Consider the following 22,944-nt stretch of genomic DNA (forward strand, 5'->3'; position numbering starts at 1 on the left):
TCCCGATCCGATTTTTTTTCGAAATTGATAATATCAATCATGGTTAATCTATATTAAGTCACCTTGATATGACCTTTGATGATCTCAATCATGATTGCCATTTTTAAAAGATACGAAGATTCTCTCTTCACTTTCTCTCTCTACTTTCTCTCTCTAAAAAAAAAAATCCTATGAATCCCTTATTAGGCTATCTTCTTCACTTTTAGGGACCTATGACTTTAAATCGGGTTAGAGCCGAAGGGAGAGATTTATTGGACTGATTATCAAATCGGTCATTTCTTTATATTATGTAATTTTATTAAAAAATATGAAATTTATTAATGATTTAATATTTAAAATAGGACTGTCTGATTCTTTTAAGAAAGATTAAAAGGTCCTGGGCGATCGAGGTAAGTAGATCTTATGCTCCTTATTTATTTTTAAATGATCATATTTTTATGCAAAAAATTGTTATTGATAAAATCATAATTTTTCATAAAATAAGGATCAGCATATATGATATGAAAAAGCATGTTTTATTATGAGCATTGATTTCATGAATATGTCTTATGAAATAACATGATTATGAAGCATGAATTTCATTATTTTTTCATCTATTTATATGTATGCTTTAAGAAAAAGATATAAAGATTTCAAAGGCTCTCAGATGGCTATGAATGAATCCCTTCGGGAAGGTCGACATCCGGAGCTAGCATCCACACAAAACATGGCCCTGCCAGTGGGTATAAAGTTGGCACATGAATTAAGAACTCTGTCGATTAAGAAACATGACCCTGTCACGGGTATAATAGTGACCTTAGCAAGAATGTCTGTGAGCAATATTTTGAAACATGACATGAATACATGATGAAAATGATTTATGATTCATAATTATGAAATATACATGATTTATGCATGCATGATGAGCTTATAACTTGTTTTATTATATACTCTATGAAATATTTATTTTTGCAATAATTGTTATTTGCTAAATGATGCATTATCATAGAAAACTTATGCTTGATCCGGTAAAGAAGTGGAAGTCTACTTACTGAGCTAGTGTAGCTCATATTCTTTTTGTTTTCTCTTTTATGTACAGAGAAATAAGGCTAGGATCGAAAGAAAGAGAATCCAAGCTTGGAGATCAGCAAAGCAAGTTTAGAAATTTTGTTCTAGGAATTCAGTTTATGTTTATGGATTGAAGACATTATGAATTTTAAGACTTGGATTATTTTATCTCTGGATTTAGATGTTCTGAACCAGTTTTGGTTTAATTAAATAATTGAATTAAACTTTATTATTACATTTATTGGAGATACACCTGTTATTATATTTAAGAAGATGAATTTTTGGCTTCGTGTTATCGTGGGTCCATCCCTCGGTAGCATGGCCGTGTTATGTCCCGGGTTTGGGGCGTGACATTTTATGGTATCAGAGCAATAGGTTTAATCAAGGATAGAACTTAAAACCTAACAGTGAGTAGCTAGGTTATGCATAGTTAGACCTTGACTTAAATTAGAAACTGTATTGTAACTCTGTTATAAAATAACGTAATAATGATTGACATTTGAATAGGAAGCGATGGGCGATAGGGAAGGCGAGACTTTGGCAAATATGGCCGTTAGGACAAGAGGAGCAAGAGGAGCAAGACTGACGTCACGAGGAGCTGACAATCAACCAGCTGAGCGGGCTCCTGACGCACCGGCCACACAGGCGGACATTGCTGGTGTATGTCAAGTGGTGGCTCAGCTTATTCAGCAGCAGGCACAGACTGCTCCTCGACCGACATTATCTATGGAGTCATACTATGAGAGATTCAGAAGGCTCAACCCACCTCTATTTGAGGGTGGATCTGATCCTATGGCTGCAGTGACATGGATTCGAGAGATGAAAAAGATGTTTGATGCCCTGCAATACTCTGAGAATGTGAAGGTCCGATTAGCCATTCCTATGTTAAAAGGAAATGCCAAGTTTTGGTGGACTGCCATAAAAGCTGCCTATGGGAACAATGATGATCAGCTCACTTGGGAAGAATTCAAAGAGATATTTTATGACCAGTACTTTCTGGAGACAATGAGGTTAGTAAAAAAAAATGAGTTTCTAGTCTTAAAGCAAAAGGATGATATGATGGTGCTAGAATATGCTAACAAGTTTAATGAGCTAGGCCGCTTCTGCCCCCAGCTTATGGAATTCGAAAGGAGTAAAGCTAATAGATTTGAACAAGGTCTACGATATGGAATTCGATCCCGTCTATCTTCTCATATTTTCAATAACTACAAGGACGTACTGGAGCGAGCTTTGAAAGTGGAATCTGAATTGAAAAGAGCAGAACTAGAAAGAGGAGATAAGAAGAGACCGAGATCAGCAGAAAATCTAAAGGATCAGTAGAAAAATTTCAAAAATAATAACTCTGATAAGAAGAAAGAATCTTCATCCTGCTCTTACTGTGGAAAAAATCACAATGGACCTTGTCTCAAGAGGATTGGAGCATGCTTCTTATGTGGTGAAAAAGGATATATGGCTCGTGATTGCCCAAATAAGAAAAGAGATGACACTAGATCTAACAAACCAGTTGATCAAAAATAAAAAGGAAACGCACGAGTGTTTACTTTAAACTAGCAGGAGGCCAATGCAAATGATCAAGTGGTGACAGGTATTATCCCAGTCAATTCTATTTATGCTCGTGTGTTATTCGATTCTGGCTCTTCACACTCTTTTATATCTCTCAAGTTTGCTACTTCTTTGAATTGTGTGCCTGAAAAACTAAATGAACCATTATATGTTAGCACACCATTTAAAAATATTGTTGTTGCTGACATTATTTTCAAGAATTGCATAATCCAAATAGAAGAAAAAGAATTAGCAGCAGATTTGATTCAGCTAAATATGTATGATTTTGACGTTATTCTTGGGATGAACTGGTTATCTTCATACCATGCACATATTGATTGTTTTAGAAAAAGAGTGGTATTTCAAATTCCGAATGAACCGCAATTCTTCTTTCAAGGCGAAGTTCATAATACGGAATCCAAACAATCTTTGGGTATTATCTCAATTATGAACGCAAGAAAAGCTTTAAGGAAAGGATGCAAAGCATTTTTGGCCCATGTAATAGACGTCGAGAAGGAAAAGATAAAGCTGGATGATATCCCAATTGTCAAAGAATTTTCTGATATTTTTCCAGATGAACTACCCGGATTGCCCCCAGAGCGTGAAGTTGAATTTAAAATTGTTATCACCCCAGGAACCGAACCTATTTCGAAACCTCCTTACCGGATGGCTCCCATAGAATTACGAGAATTAAAGGATCAACTGCAAGAACTTTTGAATAAAAAGTTTGTCCGGCCAAGTACATCACCCTGGGGAGCTCCTGTGTTATTTGTGAAAAAGAAAGATGGAAGCATGCGATTATGCATTGACTATCGGGAGTTAAACAAGGTAACCATAAAGAACAAATATCCTCTTCCACGAATAGATGACTTATTTGATCAACTTCAGGGTGCTCAAGTTTTCTCCAAAATCGACTTACGATCTGGCTATCATCAACTAAGAATTAGAGAGGATGATGTACCTAAGACTGCATTTAGAATTAGGTATGGCCATTATGAATTTTTAGTAATGCCTTTTGGACTAACCAATGCACCGGCTGCTTTTATGGATATAATGAACAGGATTTTCAAGCCGTATCTGGATCAATTCGTTGTTGTTTTTATTGATGATATCCTAGTGTATTCTAAAAATATAGAGGAACATGAGAGACATTTGAGGATCGTGTTTCAGACCTTGAGAAAAGAGAAGCTCTTCGCCAAGCTTAGCAAGTGTGAATTCTGGTTGGATAGTGTTGTCTTCCTCGATCATGTAATATCCAAGGAAAGAATCTCAGTCGATCCAAAGAAGATAGAAGCCGTGGTAAATTGGCCTCGACCGACTAATGTGACGGAAGTTAGAAGCTTCTTAGGCTTGGCTGGTTATTATAGAAGATTCGTCAAGGAATTTTCCCAAATTGTAATTTCTCTGACTCGCTTAACTCAGAAACGAATAAAATTTATATGGAGCAGTGAATGTGAGCAGAGTTTTCAAGATCTGAAGCAAAGATTGATATCTGCCCCAGTTCTTACCCTACCATCTAATGAAGGAGGATTTGTCATCTATAGTGATGCTTCTAAGAAAGGATTAGGTTGTGTGTTGATGCAGAATGATAAGGTCATAGCTTATGCTTCTCGACAACTAAAAGCTTATGAGCAGAATTATCCGACCCATGATTTGGAGTTAGCAGCTATTATTTTTGCTTTAAAGATTTGGCGACACTATTTATATGGAGAATCATGTGAAATCTTTATTGATCATAAAAGCTTGAAATACTTATTTACTCAAAAAGAACTGAATATGAGGCAAAGAAGGTGGCTGGAACTATTAAAAGATTATGATCTAAATATTAAATATCATCCTGAAAAAGCTAATGTGGTGGCAGATGCACTTAGTAGGAAGTCTTCAGCGAATGTGATGACTCTGCTATCCTTTCAGCAACAAATTCTTAGGGATCTTGAAGATTTACAAATTGAAGTGACTTGTACTGATATTAAGAATGTATTAGCAAATTTGATGGTACAACCAGCATTGATCGAACAGATAAAAGCGGCCCAATAAAGTGATATTCATTTATGTTAGATTAAGAAGGACATAGAGAAAGGGTTGCGAACTGAGTTTAGACTACATACAGATGGAACTCTTTATTTTGGGAACAGATTATGTATACCGGGTGATCCTGAACTAAAAAGAAAAATTTTGGTAGAAGCCCATAAATCTCGTTTCTCTTTTCACTCCGGTAGTACAAAGATGTATAGAGATTTAAAACAACTCTTCTGGTGGAATGGAATGAAACGGGAGATAGCTCGGTTTGTATCTCAATGCTTGGTATGCCAGCAAGTGAAAGCCGAACATCAAAGACCTGCTGGTCTGCTAAGACTATTAGAGATACCAGAATGGAAATGGGAACATATCACGATGGATTTTATTACTGGACTTTCAAAGACAACAAGAAAAAATGATGCTGTGTGGGTGATTGTTGACCGACTTACTAAATCAGCTCATTTTCTACCTTTTCGAGTTGGCACTCCGCTTGATAAGTTAGCCCAGATGTATATTGATGGAATTGTATGTCTGCATGGTGTTCCAATAAGTATTGTATCTGATCGAGATCCACGATTTGTATCTAGATTTTGAAAAAGTTTTCAAGATGCCTTGGGAACAGAATTGAGGCTTAGTACTGCATTTCATCCTCAGACCGATGGCCAATCTGAAAGGACAATTCAAACTCTGGAGGATATGTTAAGAGCTTGTGCTTTTGACTTCGGAGGACATTGGGATAATCATGTGGCATTGATTGAATTTGCATATAATAACAGTTTTCATTCTAGTATCCAGATGGCACCCTATGAAGCCCTATATGGAAGAAAGTGTAGATCCCCTCTGTATTGGGATGAAGTGGGTGAAAAGAAATTAATTGGTCCCGAGTTAGTTCAAGATGTCAGAGACAAAATTTATCTAATCAAGAGAAGACTCAAGGCAGCTCAGGATAGACAAAAGAGTTGGGCAGATAAAAAAAAAAGAGAATTAGAATTTCAGGTCGGTAATCATGTTTTTCTAAAAGTATCACCTACTAAGGGTGTCATGAGGTTCGGGAGGCATGGCAAGCTGAGTCCGCGATATATTGGACCTTTTGAGATTTTAAATCGAGTAGGAGATGTTGCATACGAACTAGCCTTACCACCAGATTTATCCAAAGTGCACAATGTCTTTCATGTTTCACTACTGAGGAAGTTCGTACCTGATCCAAACAGTGTGATAAAGTATGAGCCATTGCAAGTTCATGAAGATCTAACCTATGAAGAATTTCCTCTGCGAATTATTGATCGAAAAGAGCAAGTTCTAAGATGGCATACTATTCCATACGTAAAGATTCATTGGAGTAATCATGAAGAGAGAGTGGCTACTTGGGAGCTTGAAGACGATATGAAGACGAGATATCCATACTTATTTGAAAATGAAGGTATATTAAATTTCGAGGATGAAATTTTTTTTAAGGAGGGTAGAATGTGATAACCCGGCCCAATTGAGGCCCAAAACCAGCTCAAAGCCCACCCAAAAAAAAAAGAAAAAAAAAAGAGAAAAGCAGAGCAGGAAGACTCCCGATCGGAGTCTTCCTCTTCTCCGATCAAGAATCGGAGTCCTAGGGCCATTGAAAGACCCTAGGACGAACCCTATAAGAAACCCCCCTCTCTCCTCTATGGGTAGACCCTTCAGTCGCCGTCGATTGCCGGAGATTTTCTCCGATTTTTCCGTTTGAAGCCACGACTTCTCGACCCGTGTTCGCCGCGATTGCACGCCGGTGGGGGTCACCGGAGGTTGTGGTAAGGTCTCCCTCCTCTCCCTCTCTTCTCTCCCTTCTTTCCAGTGCCTGTGAGCACGATGGCCGGCGACGGGTGTCGCCGGATTTAGTTGGAGAAGGAAACCCCTGTTCGCCGCCTCTTTCCTCTGATTTTTCGGCGCCGACGGTCACGCCGACCGCCGGCCCTGGTCTCTCCGAACCCGGGAGAGTCGGCCATTGCCGCCGGCCACCACCGGCCATGAGATGGCCGTGATCGGCCGATCAAGGCAAGGGACCTCAAGGTCCCCTGTTTCGGCCCAATGAAAGCCCGGGAAGAAGAAGAAAAGAAAAGAAAAAGGGAAAAAGAAAAGAAAAAGGAAAAAAAAAAGAAAAAAAAAAGGAAAAAGAAAAAAAAAATATAATAATAAGAAAAGAGAAAATTTTCCTCTCTCCCCTCTTTTTCCCTCTTTCTCTCTCTTTCTCTTTCTCTATTGTCTCTCTCTAAAAAGAAAAAAAAAAGAAAAAAAAATATATATATATATAAAATAAATAATATATATATATATGTGAGAGAAAAGTTTTTCTCATCTCTCTCTTAAGTCTTTCTCTCTCTAGAATTAGACTTTCTCTCTCTACCTTCTCTCTACATTTTCTCTCTCTAGACCTTTCTCTCTCATTATGGATTTCATCTCTCTAGGGTCATTCTCTCTTTCTGATTACATCACAAACCCTAGGATAAACTCGAGATGAAAATATGATGATCTGAAATTGCTCCGAAATTCGTGCAGTAGATCGGATCCCGATCCGATTCTTTTTCGAAATTGATAATATCAATCATGGTTAATCTATATTAAGTCACCTTGATATGACCTCTGATGATCTCAATCATGATTGCCATTTTTAAAAGATACGAAGATTCTCTCTCCACTTTCTCTCTCTACTTTCTCTCTCTAAAAAAAAATCCTATGAATCCCTTATTAGGCTATCTTCTTCACTTTTAGGGACCTATGACTTTAAATCGGGTTAGAGCCGAAGGGAGAGATTTATTGGACTGATTATCAAATCGGTCATTTCTTTATATTATGTAATTTTATTAAAAAATATAAAATTTATTAATGATTTAATATTTTAAATAGGACTGTCTGATTCTTTTAAGGAAGATTAAAAGATCCTGGGCGATCGAGATAAGTAGATCTTATGCTCCTTATTTATTTTTAAATGATCATATTTTTATGCAAAGAATTGTTATTGATAAAATTATAATTTTTCATAAAATAAGGATCAGCATATATGATATAAAAAAATATGTTTTATTATGAGCATTGATTTCATGAATATGTCTTATAAAAATAGCATGATTATGAAGCATGAATTTCATTGTTTTTCCATCTATGTATATGTATGCTTTAAGAAAAAGATATAAAGATTTCAAAGGCTCTCAGATGGCTATGAATGAATCCCTTCGGAAAGGTCGACATCCGGAGCTAGCATCCACACGAAACATGGCCCTGCCAGTGGGTATAAAGTTGGCACATGAATTAAGAACTCTGTCGATTAAGAAACATGGCCCTGTCACGGGTATAATAGTGACCTTAGCAAGAATGTCTGTGAGCAATGTTTTGAAACATGACATGAATACATGATGAAAATGATTTACGATTCATAATTGTGAAATATACATGATTTATGCATGCATGATGAGCTTATAACTTGTTTTATTATATGCTCTATGAAATATTTATTTTTACAATAATTGTTATTTGCTAAATGATGCATTATCATAGAAAACTTATGCTTGATCCGGTAAGGAAGCGGAAGTCTACTTACTGAGCTAGTGTAGCTCATATTCTTTTTGTTTTCTCTTTTATGTACAGAGAAATAAGGCTAGGATCGAAGGAAAGAGAATCCAAGCTTGGAGATCAGCAAAGCAAGTTTAGAAATTTTGCTCTACGAATTCAGTTTATGTTTATGGATTGAAGACATTATGAATTTTAAGACTTGGATTATTTTATCTCTGGATTTAGATGTTCTGAACCAGTTTTGGTTTAATTAAATAATTGAATTGAACTTTATTATTACATTTATTGGAGATACACCTGTTATTATATTTAAGAAGATGAATTTTTGGCTTCGTGTTATCGTGGGTCCATCCCTCGATAGCATGGCCGTGTTATATCCCGGGTTTGGGGCGTGACAGTACTGGCTTACGTCCTATCCATATCTCATATGGCGTTTTGGCTACAGACTTACTCGGAACTCTATTTAGAAGGTAACAAGCCGATTCGAGCGCATATCCTCAGAGGAAGATCGGCAGACCAGCAAACCCCATCATGGATCGAACCATGTCTAACAGGATCCGATTCCTCCTTTCAGACACATCATTATGCTGTGGTGTTCCAGGAGGAGTCTACTGAGAGAGAATCCCATTCTCCCCTAGATACGTCAGAAACTCATTGGAAAGGTATTCACCTCCTCGATCAGATCAAAGAGTTTTAATACACTTCCCAGTTTATTTTTCTACCTCATTTCGGAATAGTTTGAACATTTCAAATGATTCCGACTTATGCTTCATTAAATAGACATACCCATACCTAGATAGGTCGTCTGTGAAGGTTATGAAGTAGAAAAATTCACCTCTTGCACTTGAGCTCATGGGTCCACATACATCAGAATGTACCAGACCTAAGAGTTCACTGGCTCGCTCACCTTTTCCAGTAAAAGGTGACTTGGTCATCTTCCCAAGAAGACAGGACTCACAGGTTGGAAGTGATTCACAATCACTAACTTCAAGAATTTCTTCTTGAGCCAACCTGTTTATCCTGTTCTTATTGATATGACCTAGCCTACAGTGCCAAAGGTAGACTTCTGACACATTATCTATTCTAGAGCGTTTACCGAATTTTTGAACCACATTAACAGGTTGTGATAGTAAGTAAATTCTATTATTTAATTATCCAACAAATATTGTAACACCATTCAAAATGATATTATAAATATTTTCTTTTATTAAAAAATCATAACCGTACATGGCCAAAAGGCCTACAGAAATAATATTTAATAAAAAACTTGGACAATAGTGACATTCACTCAGAATTACATTACGAGAATTGATTACAAGACTCATGATTTCTAAAGCCAGAACTGGAACTTTGCTTCCATCTCCAACATTCAGGAACCTTTCGCCTTCATCAAATCTCCTATTGACCTGCAGACCCTGCATCGAATTACAAATATGATAAGGGCTTTCGATATCCAATACCCAGACAGTAGTATCACAAATCGAAAAGTTGCAAGGAGTTATCATATAATTACCTTGCTTCTTCTTTGGCCTGTTCGGGTCCAGGGAGGCAATGTATTGAGGACAGTTTCTCTTCCAATGCCCGTGCTTCTTGTAAAAGAAGCACTCCGCCTGGCTCTGGTCGTGCTTGCATTTCTTGGTCTGACCCCGTGCTACTGTCCCAGCATGAGATTGCACCTTCTTATTTTTCTTCTTCTTGTTCTTCTTCCCCTTCCCAAAGGGTTGACGATGAGAAGAAGACCCTCCCACTACATTCACCGACTCCTTATGGAGTTGGTGATCCTTCTCAAAGTTCTGCAGCAACCCCAACAATCCGTGGTAGTTTACTACAGGCTTTGTCATTCGAAAATGAGTAAGAAATGGGAGGAAGGACTTGGGCAAGGAATTAAAGATCGCATCCTTACCGAGCTGCTCATGCAGAGGAAAGCCCAATTTGCTTAGGCGCTCAATCATCTCGATCATGTACAGTACATGATCAGTGACTGAGGCCCCATCCCTCATCCGAGCATTGAAAATGGCACAACTAGTTTTGTACCTTTCAACATCGTCAGGCGTGCCAAAGGAGTCGTTCAATATTTGAAGCATCTCCTGTGGCTGGGCGTTCTCAAACCTTTGGCTGAACTCGTCATTCATTGCTGCCAGCATAATACATCGAACGGTGGTGCGGTCATTGAGCCACTTCAAGTAAGTGTCTCGGATCGCCTTACTAGCATTCGGAGCTGGCTCCTCAGGTGCTGGATCCGTTACTACATAAAGGATCCGCTCATGCTCAAGGACGATTTTTAATTTTCGATACCAGCTATCGAAATTGGGTCCCATGAGTTTGTCATTATCTAATAATGACCGGAGCGACAGGATAGTGGCCATAGCTGCTTAAAGAAAAACGAGACCTCTATTAGTACATAAATTAATACTAAAAACTTGGACTTTAGTCTAAAATTTTTTCCAATATTTTTACGAACTGGTAGCCTCATCCTCCAATTCGAAGAATTACTTTAATTCCTTAATGGGTACTAGAATCCACACAGACTACACACGAGCCCAACTTTGGTTGGTCAACCCATGTGCATCTATGGGTAGGTTCTTAACCAGTTGTTTCTCTAAACAACTTCTAGTAATTGATTTTGCCCCAGAACCTAATCAGTAGGCTTTGGCCTCCACTGAAAAGATCTGGTTAGGTCCAACCATTAACATGACTTAATTTAGTGAATCGGACCAATAAATGATCAGGCCCGACTTTGGCCGGCCAATCTAACCACCATCAGAAAGACTCAATCAAATTATCATATTATGAATAATAATTTTATTAGCCAATGAGCACCAGGCCTTTGGGCCTCCAATGATCATTGAACTAATGGACTCATTATCATTCACTTAATGGGAGGCTATGACTTAGTTATCATTATAACTTAATCATTTTAGGGACCTAATAATTTTGAAGATTTTATTAAAGAATAGTAGAGAAAAAATCATCCAGCTAATTTCAATCCTCCCACTGACTTTACCAAGTCAGATTAAAAAGGATTTAATTAAAGCTGGCATTAGGAGCACCTAAATCAGTCACACTGATTTACCTAATGACATGGATGAGCTCTAATCACCAAGTGATCTAATCAAAATCTAACTTACCAGATTGGCCAGGTAAGTGAGATCAGTGGTGGAGATTTGCCATTAACTCGTCAATGATCGAATCAATGCGAGTAGCTCCCGCTTAAGAACCACTGGTCAAAACTGTCGAACTTACCTTAGACACCAACCGGTTCATTAGTTTTAATTTTGATCAACTTAGTAAATAGGGCTCCACCGCGTAGCCATGAATTAAGTCCATCTTGGTCTAGTTAAAGACATGGACCCATTCAACTACAACTATTGAAGTTGAGTCTAGAGTATCCTCGACATAATCTAATTCAACTTTTGATTATATTTGACCAATTACTTCATTTAGTCCATTTTTTAAACTAACCTTAGGTCTAACCCAATTATGGACCTAATTCATCTAACCCATTGACCCACAAGTTTATGCGATTGTCTTAGGTCTTAATTCACAATTCTAGACCTACTAGACAACACTTAATTCTTTTAATTAAGTACTTGGGCTGATGGGTCAGGGTTTGGCATTTCAAAAATAATTTTCAAATTTGAAAGATTTTATTTTCTATTCACCAAATGTGTTAACTCATTTCACAAACGGGCACATTTCATAAACAGCAATTCTATTGCTTATTTCATAACAGAAAATAACTCAAAATAAATCATAATTTTTTTTTTAGATCTAATCTAACACATTCATGATAAATTTTTTAATTAAGTTCTTTCGCTGCTTCATCGGCATGGGATATAATTGCATCGGCATCCCTACCACCATAGGAGACCCCATTGAATGGGAAGAGAGGGCCTTTAAACCCTACTTTTCTCCTATGACCGGACAGCCATGGCAACCAATCCAATTAGATTACTTGCTACTTAGATCAAGTATATCTAAATATACTAATTTCAAAATTTAAAATTTAAAATTTAAATTTTAAATTTTAAATTTTAAATTTCAAATTTGAGATTTCAACCAAATTTCAAATTTCGAATTTCCAATCTTTGAATTTTAAATTTTGAATTTTGAATTTCAAATTTCAAATTTCGAATTTCAAATTTTAAATTTCAAATTTGAGATTTCAACCAAATTTTAAATTTCAAATTTCGAATTTTGAATTTTAAATTTTAAATTTTGAATTTTAAATTTCAAATTTTAAATTTCAAATTTGAGATTTCAACCAAATTTCAAATTTCAAATTTTGAATTTTAAATTTGAAACTTCTAACAAATTTCAAATTTCAAATTTTAAATCTTTTTGAATTTTGAATTTTGAATTTTAAATTTAAACTTATAGATTACACCTTAATCTACGCATGCATATGTATATCATATTCTAGAACCATGCTCTGATACCATTTGAAGCGAAAATTTAGTGCAGGGGCAAAATGATAATTTTAAAACTTTTTCAAAATTACTATTTTACAGCAAAATTATTAATTAATCTCATTAATTAATACTAATTAACCCTACACTAGGATCTAAATATGATACAACAGCATGCATTTAAATTTGAAATTCAAATTTGAATCAGTAAATGTTTTACAGTACTGTGTTCAGAACACATCACCTTTTGCGGGTAGTCGATCACCGCAATCTGATTACCGTCGGGGGGCTCTGATCGTCACGTCGCAGCCACACAAATGTCTGGCCTCTGCGGATCGTCCACACGAAGCTCCCGTCTGATCAGCTCCTCACGAATGCTAGTTCATGATTTCATCCTTTTGATGACAGATGTTGATCGAACTCCTTCGATCGATGTGTGCCGACTTCTCAGATGCTCCAGATCATCTGTACAGTTGCTTGAGAGGCTGATGGATCTCTCTCTGAAATTTGGTGGACTTACGACACTCGTGGCACACCAATCTCACTTCCCAAACCCTAGGGTACACACCAAATACCCTGCGCCCAATTTTTTCTCTTTTCTTTCTTTTTCTCTCGGAAGGTTTTGGACCTTCACCTTGCGCAGAAGCCTTCCTCACGCCCCAAAGTTTCTCTCCTAAAAATTTTTACGCACGTCCCACCTTTCTCCTCTTTTTAAAACAACGTCGAACGTGTCTTATCCGCGTGAGAGGATAAAGACAAGAGGTTACACATTTGAATTCAAATCAAATTTGAATTCAAACGAAAATCAACTTATCCCTATCCTTTTGGGCATGAGAAGAGAAGGGGCGTGGCTCTTTGTGCGTGAAAAATGTTTCACGAGAAACCTTTTCTCGTGTAAGTAATGTGGCGCACAAAATGGATAAGGATGAAAGGGCAAGTGATAAGTTATCCATTCAAATTCAAACATACTTTGAATTTGAATGGCTAACTAATTATTTTATCCATCCATATAGTGTACAAATGAGGGCGTGGGGAAGGGTTTTGCGTGAGAAAAATTTCACGAGAAGTTTCTTCTCGTGAATTCAAATGGGTGCAAGGAAGTTGGGTGTCGCAGGGAATTTAAAACAAGGTGGTTTGATTCAAATTGAGCCAATCTAGTTTAAAATAGGTTAAGCACAATTAGACCAGATTAAACCCAACATAATTAAGCTTAATTAGGCTCAATAAAATCCTAATCAAATCAGGAATTAACTAAACCTAACTCCTGATCAAATCAGGGACTAAACCACCTTAGCGATTAGGTCAACATTTAACCTAATCGGGTCAATCCAAACTGAATCCAATTCAATTTGGACTTGATCCAAAACTAATTACTCAATCAAATTGAGTTAATTAGTGATTAAATCACTAATTAAATCTCTCATAAATATTGAGTCCAAATCCGATGGGCAATCAGGCATCAGAGACCATCGATATGAAACCCTGATCAAAGAGTTCAAATTTCAAATTCAAAATTTGAAATTCAAAATTTTGATCCCGGTACCCAAAATATGTGGAACTCATGATTAGAGAATCCTAATTCTCAATCATAGAGTCTCAGATAGATAAGACTCATAATCAGCCATCAGATCAGAAAGGAACCTCTAATGTGTGTGACCCCGCAGGTTCGAACCTAAGCCAGTAGCACAGGAACCAATTCCTGTACTAATCGAAGTGACCATCTAGCAATGGTACCCGATGACCGGATAGGTCGAATAATCACAATCGCAATATTCAGAACCTACGTGAATATGGTTACCGTATAATTCATCCCTTTTGACCCCTGTGTTTAGGACGACTCAGGGTTAAACTGTCAACCCTGATGATATCATCCGAATCGTGCTCAACTCAATTAGTCCTGTGACTCCTCACTAGGACTACCCTAGCCAAGATTTTGCTAAATTGAAATACGACTGTACACAGCTCCTAAACTGGAGTGGTCAATCCCATCTTGACACACGCACCGACAAGTCAAGTACTTGACTACACCCAGCAACCTTCCGTCACTGAATTAGAAATTCAGGTAGTCCAGTGCCTAAGTGCAGTGAGTTGCTTGCAAGTCACCGTGGCGGTCTCAGGTCGGAGGGATATTTATACCCATATCCCATCGGAGCAAATCTTGACAGCAGAAATAGCTTCGGAGTTGGTCACGTTCAGTGCAGATGTACCATTACATCTCACCTGTATGCCATACCAGTGTCTCCAAACTCTTTGGTTATGAGGACAACCAACCCATATGGCACACAACGACCTATGCTCGATAAACATTGTCGTCCTTGGTAACAACGTATCATTTGGTCACGAACATGTTTAAGGACTAAGCGACAAATCCTCCTTTGTCGAGTCTAAATAGTCCTAAGGACTTCACTACAACACAGGAGTTCATTAGAAGATGAAATATTTGTGATGAAAAAATACCAAAATAATTTTTATTTATTTATAATTCATGTACTAATACAAAAAGGAGCACAACCGTCAACAGGCTGACGATTGGCTTTGGGACACTATTCCCAACAGCACGTCCAACCAAGGGTCGGACAATGGATATTCGACTTGTCATCGTTATCCTATCCGAATACGTTGGACGTCACTTAACTATCAGACTCTACGAAATGATCGTATCGACATGCTACGTTCGGAGGTTGGCCGACATCCGACCCAACGTGCACGCTCGACCTACAGTCGGGATGACTCTCGACCATCGGATCCTATGCAACCTATACAACAGTCAGGACGCCGACCTACGATCGGGGCATGACGTGATGGAAAACCACTCCTTTCGTCCGAAGCCGTCGCCCACATGTTCACGCGGGCCAACACGACATCAGACTCAGGAGTGGGGGGGGCAACTATTGGGATATACCGACTGACCCCTGTATGCCGACTCACTCTTGGATCGATCCGACCGACGCCCGACTCTACCCACCAGACAGACAGACGACTCCGACAATGACTCCGACGGACGACTCCGACAATGGCTGCCGACAATATCCGATCGAAGGTATGCCGGCCGAATAGACCCATATTATTCCCGACTGGCCGAGCGACCGAACCCATATCACCGACTCACTGTCGGGGGTGGCAACCAACGTCCGATTGGCCGAGCGGCCGAACCCACATCACCGACTCACTGTCGGGGGTGGCAGCCGATGTCCGATTGGCCGACCGATCGGACCCACATCACCGACTCACTGTCGGGGGTGGCAGCCGATGCCCGACTTTCACAAGGCATCAGATCAGCCGACGGTGTCTCCGAGTCACCATTCGACGATCCGACAGTCGAATACCGACATACAGTCGGCCAGGCCATCCAAATACCGTACAACCGCTATGGGTTGTTCTCTTGCTAAGGACATGCCGTACGATCGTCGTGGGGCATTATCCTGCTAAGGACATGGGTTAATGACCTGACAATCCACGTCGATTTGATAGCCCCCGACGATTTGACAACTTTATGCACCATTAATGGCAGGACCATACCGCTTTCTACTATAAAATGAGGTAAGGCAATAGTCTTGGTGAGCTTTCTCAAGCATGGATAAGCACCTCTAAGCTCTTGAGCTCTCTGGCTCTCTCTTTCTCTAAGTTCCATTGTTGCCTGGTCTTCTCTCTGACTTGACCGTCGAAGGATCCCCACCGGAGGCATCTCCGATCAGTGAGAACTTTTCTTACAGGTATGCGACCCCAGTGATCGGACGATGGAGGAATTGACCGCAATAGACGTGGAGGTGTAAAGTATCCCTAGGATCCAAGTCATGTCATTAGGCCAAGTAAAGATGCCAACTGCAACCGGTCTATCAATATGCTTAAAATGTATAGGCCCCAAATTTTTTCTCCAAGCCACAATGATACCCCCTATGCATTGAAATTTGTTTGAGAACTACATTCTGACACTATAAATTTTTCAACTATATATTATTTTAGGAAAACTATAGCAATACCTCTACAACTTTGGAATTGTCCTAAAGATACCTCTGAAATTTTAAAATGTTTCAAATCGACCCTTTAAGTTTCTAAATAATTGTAAAATAATCTGCCAACTCTCCAACCAGCCAACATCATTAGCTTACTGTTTCAAATAACCAAAATATGCTCATCCTCTTCATATATCTACAAATGTCTTCTGATGATGAACCAAAGAGTTTAGCGTGCTTTGAGATCTATGCAGTGGGTGATCCTTAACTATACACCATGTATGAAAGATGCTTTGAGATCTATGTAGATGGATGAATGAAGTTATGATAGCTTTAAGATTTATACAACGGTTGATCTTTAACTATAAGCTATATACTAAGGTTCTTCTGAGATCTATATAGACAAATGGATGAAAAGATTTAAAGTGCTTTGAGATTTACACCATGGGTATTCTTTAACTATAGACTATATATACTAAGGGGTGCTTTGAGATCTATATAGGAAAATGAATAAAAGGGTCTAGAGTACTTTGAGATTTAAAGTTTCAAATCGACCCTTTAAGTTTTCAAATAATTGTAAAATAGTTCTCCAACTCTCCAACCAGCCAACGCCATTAGCTTACTATTTCAAATAACCAAAATACCCTCATCCTCTTCATATATCTATAAATGTCTTTCAACAATGAACCAAAGAGTTTAGCATGGTTTGAGATCCATGCAATAGGTTATTCTTAACTATACACCATGCATGAAGGATGCTTTGAGATCTATGTAAGTGGATGAATGAAATTATGATAGCTTTAAGATCTATGTAGTAGTTGATCTTTAACTGTAGGCCATATACTAAAGTTTTTTTGAGATCTATGCAAACAAATGAATGAAAAAGTTTGAAGTGCTTTGAGATTTACACCATGGATGACTTGTAACTATAGGCTATATATACTAAGGGATGCTTTGAGATCTATATAGGAAAATGAATAAAGGGGTCTGGAGTGCTTTGAGATCTATGCAATGGATGGTCCTTAACTGTTGGCCACATACTAAGGATGCTTTAAGATCTTTGCAGGCAGACGAATGAAGGGTTTTGGAATGCTTTAGGATGTATGTGGTAAGTGATATTTAATTATAGGCTATATAGTAAGGGTGCTTTGAGGCCTATGCACATGAATGGATGAAGAGGTTTGCTTTAAAATCTAGACAGTGAGTGATACTTAATTAAGGGCTGTATACTAAGATGCTTTAAGATCTATGTAGGCAGAAGAATAAAAGGAGTATGAAGTACTGTAAAATCTGCACACGGATGATCCTTAACTATGGATCATATATTAAGCATGCTTTGAAATCTATGCAGATAGATGAATAAAGGAGTTCATATAATTTTGAGGTTTATGAGATAAGTGATCTTTAACTATGGATCATATACTAAAGATTTTTTAGAATCTATGCAAGTAGATGAATGAAGGTATTTGGAGTGCTTTGAGATATGTGCAGTCAGTGATCCTTAACTATAACCCATATACTAATGATGTTTTGAGATCCATACTTTAAGATCTATTTCACATGAAAGATCCTTTAAAACTCTATCCCATTTGATACATATCAATAGTTTTTTTTATCCTACAATCACTTTATGCTATCATGTGATGGTCATATGCTATCACCATGCTAACGATGATAAATAGAAAAGTTGCTTTAGAATGATTTAGAAATTTAAATTGTTGGTTTGAAACTTTTTGAACTTGAAAGCGTATCTCTAAGATATATCCAAAGTTGAAAGGGTGTCATTATAATTTTTCCTACATTATTCAAGTAGCTCGATATAGTAATATGCTTCTAAACCTAACCATAATATACTATATATCTTAATAAATTTTTAATTATATGAAGTAAAGCTTATACAAGTGGTTACTCCCTTCTAGTTAGCAACAAAAGATCTAGATTAGATTCTTGGATGGTGTATCCCTAAAAATTTCTAATAGGTCTTTCGCTGTCTCTCTTCAAAAGATAATAATGCAGGACAGTATGGGCAATATTTCATCATATTATAGGGCAAGCATCATTTTGATTTGAACAAACCCATATCCCATGTCCCAACTACTTTCTACCAATATATTCATGCACTTAGATGGCGTAAAAAGTGGTAGTTGGGGTGATAAAAGAGTCGCAACCACCATATTCAACAAAAACTTACCATCTAGATTATAATGATCTTATCACTTTAGTTCCCAATGTTCAACAGTTTTCATTATTCAATGCTTCAACTACATTGTCTCTAGAGCAAAGGTCCATGCCTACTTTATTACTAAACCGCATCAAGGAAAAGGCCACATAGGACATTTTTGATGCCAAAACATTGTCTAACACATAAATAGGTACTGGGTTCAAGTTTGCTTTCTTATATCCTTCTTAGACCAACGTTGTTCTACTTGAAGCTTGCAACCAAGTGTCAATTATTAGTGCAGGCCAGCTCCAACTCATGGAGGGCTCATTGGTCTTCTCACAATGCCGTGATCTAAGATCAAGATGTTTAGTGTTGGGTAGTTTATATGCTGGCTTCTTAGCCTTAGGTAGCTTCCAAAGTTGGGTCATTCTCCACCAAACTGAAAATTTTGGTCCTATGTAATTTCTTCAAATTTCATTCTAAAATTTGCGAACCTTCGATGAATTATATACACGTATAAAGACATGAGAACATATCTTGAGGAATAAATCCCTTAAAGCAAAAATTTTTAAGCCCTCTAATTCCCACTGTTTCTAGCAATGTCATCGCAAAAATGAAATGCCCATGCAAGACTACTTGAACTTCATGATACCTATTTTGATATTTCTCCAATCTATTATATGTTTTAATATTGTGTTGCATAACTGATACATGACTGAAGGAAGAAGAGGGGAAAGAAGAGGAAAAAGGAGATGAAAAATGAAAAGAGGGGCAACTAAATATTATCAAATTTCAATAATGCAGAACTTGAGTTCTTAATTACATTTCATGGATATTTATAGGTCCAAAATTCTAATAAAAGTTCATATAGAAAAAAAAATACTCCAATAGTTACAAAACTCTAATCCTAATAAAATAAAAATCCAATAAGATTAAAATTTTCTAGTTTCTAAATAAAATAAAATTAGCTCAAATAAAATATTTTAAAATTTTTTTATATTTGTGCCTACCAGTAGTACACCTAAATCTTTTATACCGTGGTCCTCCATCAATAACATTCCAAAAAAAGAGCCAAAGGACTCGACCAAATCATGGGAAGGGGTTTCATAGCATTTCTTTTCCTATCTTCCGTTCTTCTTAGTCTTCTCCTCCTCTTTGTGAAAAAGAAAAAATAGCTTTTTTTTTTTGGTAAATTAGGCTCATCCCATGATCTCAAGGTTGGTAATATCATAATCAGCCAAATAAACTTTGGCTCAGGCATTGGGTAAGGAGAAAGATGGGCTTCAACTCTAATCAATCCATTCTAGAATAGCAAGATTATTTTGGCATATCTCAGAATCTGGCAAAAGAAAAATCATATTAGAAATAGACCATTATCTCATTGAGTGCCTACCAAAAAGAAGAAGGTATCCAAATTATGTATTAGATAGTTGCCCTTCTCAGCTACATTATAAACTCTTCACCTCCCATCAGCATTGGGGGACAAAAAAAAAACACTTGAACTTTTGTGCATATGCACCTTAGAATTGTTTCTTTGTATTTTTTTTTTTTTTTTTAAACTACATTGTAATCTATTGTAAACTTCTTTGGAGAGAAATGACTTTGGTGTTTGAGGCTTGTTAATTTCTAGGTCAGATAATACATAAGCAGACAGTAGTCCATGTTATTAACCAAACAAAGAGATAGAAAATATGTCTTAGCCTTCTATTTAGGAACATGTCAAGTGGCTAAATCTAATGCCCTCTTTGTAATATTCAATGAAAAAGGTCCTAGACTACAAACACCTAAAGCATGTGATTTCATCATCAATGATGAGGACATGATAAATATAATGATGCCTTTACAGTTAGAAAAATAGCAGATGCACCCATAAAGTATAAGGACTTCAAAAATATACCTTAATTTTTCTAGAGGATTCCCATAAAATTCTATCTACAACTATTGTTGAAAGAATTTTCTCCTGGTCTGCAAAGTTGATACTAAGAGTGGATCAAGTTTGTCCACAGCTTATACTAAGAATCCATAAAAATATCAGTAAAAGCATAGCTGCCCAACAAGATAAGAACTCTACCCCCCAATCTAAACTTAAAGATGAAATTGAACGAGTTAAGAATAGAGAATTATCCCTCTTTACTAGCAAAAATACCTTACTAATCAATATATCAGAAAAACAAATACTCCAGTAAAGTAATTCTTGAACCTTGATGGATGGAAAGAGGAAGCACGAGGCAAATAAGATGGAAAAGAAAGCTCGGACAATACTTTTTTCTTGACATCTTGCAATTTGCCCTAGGTATATTCCCTTTATAATTCAGCACTTCATTAATATAATTAGAATTAATTATCTAAGCAAGCGACTTGTTCCTTTAACTTGACTATTTCCAGACATTCACAAATCTAAAAATATGCTTCATACAAGGAATAGACCGACAAACAATCATAGTCAAACCTAATTACTCAATTAAAAAAGGAGAATAAATATATCCTATAAGATAACGATTAGCTTCAGAAGCTTCCTGGTGATTAGGTTAATTAACATTGAAAGAGACCTCACACTGCATTCTAAGAACAAAAGTATTATTATTATGGTGAGTTAGCTCTTGATTTCCCCAGGAAAAAACTACATACTACTTTTCAAGTGAAGAAAACTTTTCTCACTTGATTACATATAGCATGACCAATGTACAATCCATTCTTCCCCCTTTTTCCAATCACTACAGCATGCAAAACCAAGAAACATAATGATAGCAGCATTCTTAGTCTCATTAACCAAAAATAAGAAGGAATTCATATATAGTATATATAGATTGACCAAGAAAAAAAGGAATTAAGAAGGTATACATTTGGAGCTTGAATTGAGTAAGAACCCTGAACATGTTCAACATTTGAAGGCCCCAAGAGTTCTGGGTCGTTTAGTTTTTTTCACCAATAGTTCTTGGTCCATTGGTGCCTTGGACTGGTAGCATAGATGCATCCCCTTGAGGATGTTATCATGTCACTTAGAAAAAGGGCGAGCATATGGGACAGTGAGAGAGATGATGTTGTGGGGATTTCCTTTGCGCCTGTTCACGGGATTTGACCCTCTTCCTAGCTCCCACCCCCTCCTCACGTGTTTCTCCGCAAGTTATGCCGCTCTTGTTGCCCAGTATATTAATTTGCGCCAGGTCGGGGGTGTATCTTTCGCGCGGAAGAACGATTCATCTTTCTTCGAGCGAATCCACCGTTGGATCATTCACGGGTCGCTTTGAGAGCTGTGCATACGGATCGATGATGGAGTTGGGGCACTTTGCGATCTGTGCGTTGGGTGATCCAGCGGTGGCTTCGCGCGAAGGAAGGCGAGTCCTTCTTCCGCAACGAAAGATACAACCCCGATCCGCACCAGGGTCATGCACCCTCCTCTGCGGTATTTTCGTAATTTACTCGAACCTTGTCAGTTTTCCCGCTGACTTTGACTCGGCGCAGAAAAGTGAAAATTTTCTACAACACATGTTCTCGTAGGCACCCAGGGTCACACCCTCTCACCAGTAGGTGGGGACCACAAGGGATGAGATTCACGCGAAACATGGCACCGTTCTGGCTCTGGCCCACCGACCTGAAAGTCCACGGCAACCGGATCCCGCCGTCCAGATCAGAACGGACGGGCTAGATGCGCCAGGTGCATGACAACGGTGACGGCATAACAGTACAAAACTCTACGCGCCTTTCATGCGGTCCAACCGAGACCGGACGTCCGTCGCACGAGCCCACTTCACGGGACCACCAATCCACGCGTCGCTTGCTATTCGTGAGTCACGCAGAGTCCGGGTGCCATGTCAACGGAATCCAGCCAAAAATAATGATGATAATAACGATAATAATTGGAAATTTTCGGTGGGGATAAGCTAAGAATACGGCATTAGATCTTAGAATAACTAAATATAGTGAAAGATATCCATCATTTATTACCTATTTATTACTGGGATAATCATGGAATAGATACCAAGTCCCAGGTTGGATCTGGGAAGTTTCAAAGGCGGAAGAACGGCCAGAATATCTACCGTCCGGTGAACGGAATCCCGCAGTTAGTGGAGAGCGTAGTTATTTCCGGCCGCCTCCACGTTATTCTCGCTCCCAGTACCCGATATAGAATTTATGATTTGGGAGGGATGTCTCACACAAGTAAATGGAAACGTTTCAGGGAGCGTTTTGATTTCCATTCACCGGACCAGGTATTACCGTTGGGAAATCGAGGTTAATTGACATCAGTTTATATTTAAATCTTTATTGGCAGAAGTTT

General features: G+C 37.9%; 1 pseudogene; it reads left to right on the plus strand.

Moving 5' to 3' along the window:
- The first annotated feature begins 1,361 nt into the window (after nucleotides 1-1,361).
- Nucleotides 1,362-22,903, plus strand: LOC140854266 (uncharacterized; annotated as a pseudogene).
- Nucleotides 22,904-22,944: the final 41 nt, after the last annotated feature.

The sequence above is a fragment of the Elaeis guineensis genome, chromosome 16 (genome assembly GCF_000442705.2).
Source record: "Elaeis guineensis isolate ETL-2024a chromosome 16, EG11, whole genome shotgun sequence".
NCBI classification, from domain to species: domain Eukaryota; kingdom Viridiplantae; phylum Streptophyta; class Magnoliopsida; order Arecales; family Arecaceae; genus Elaeis; species Elaeis guineensis.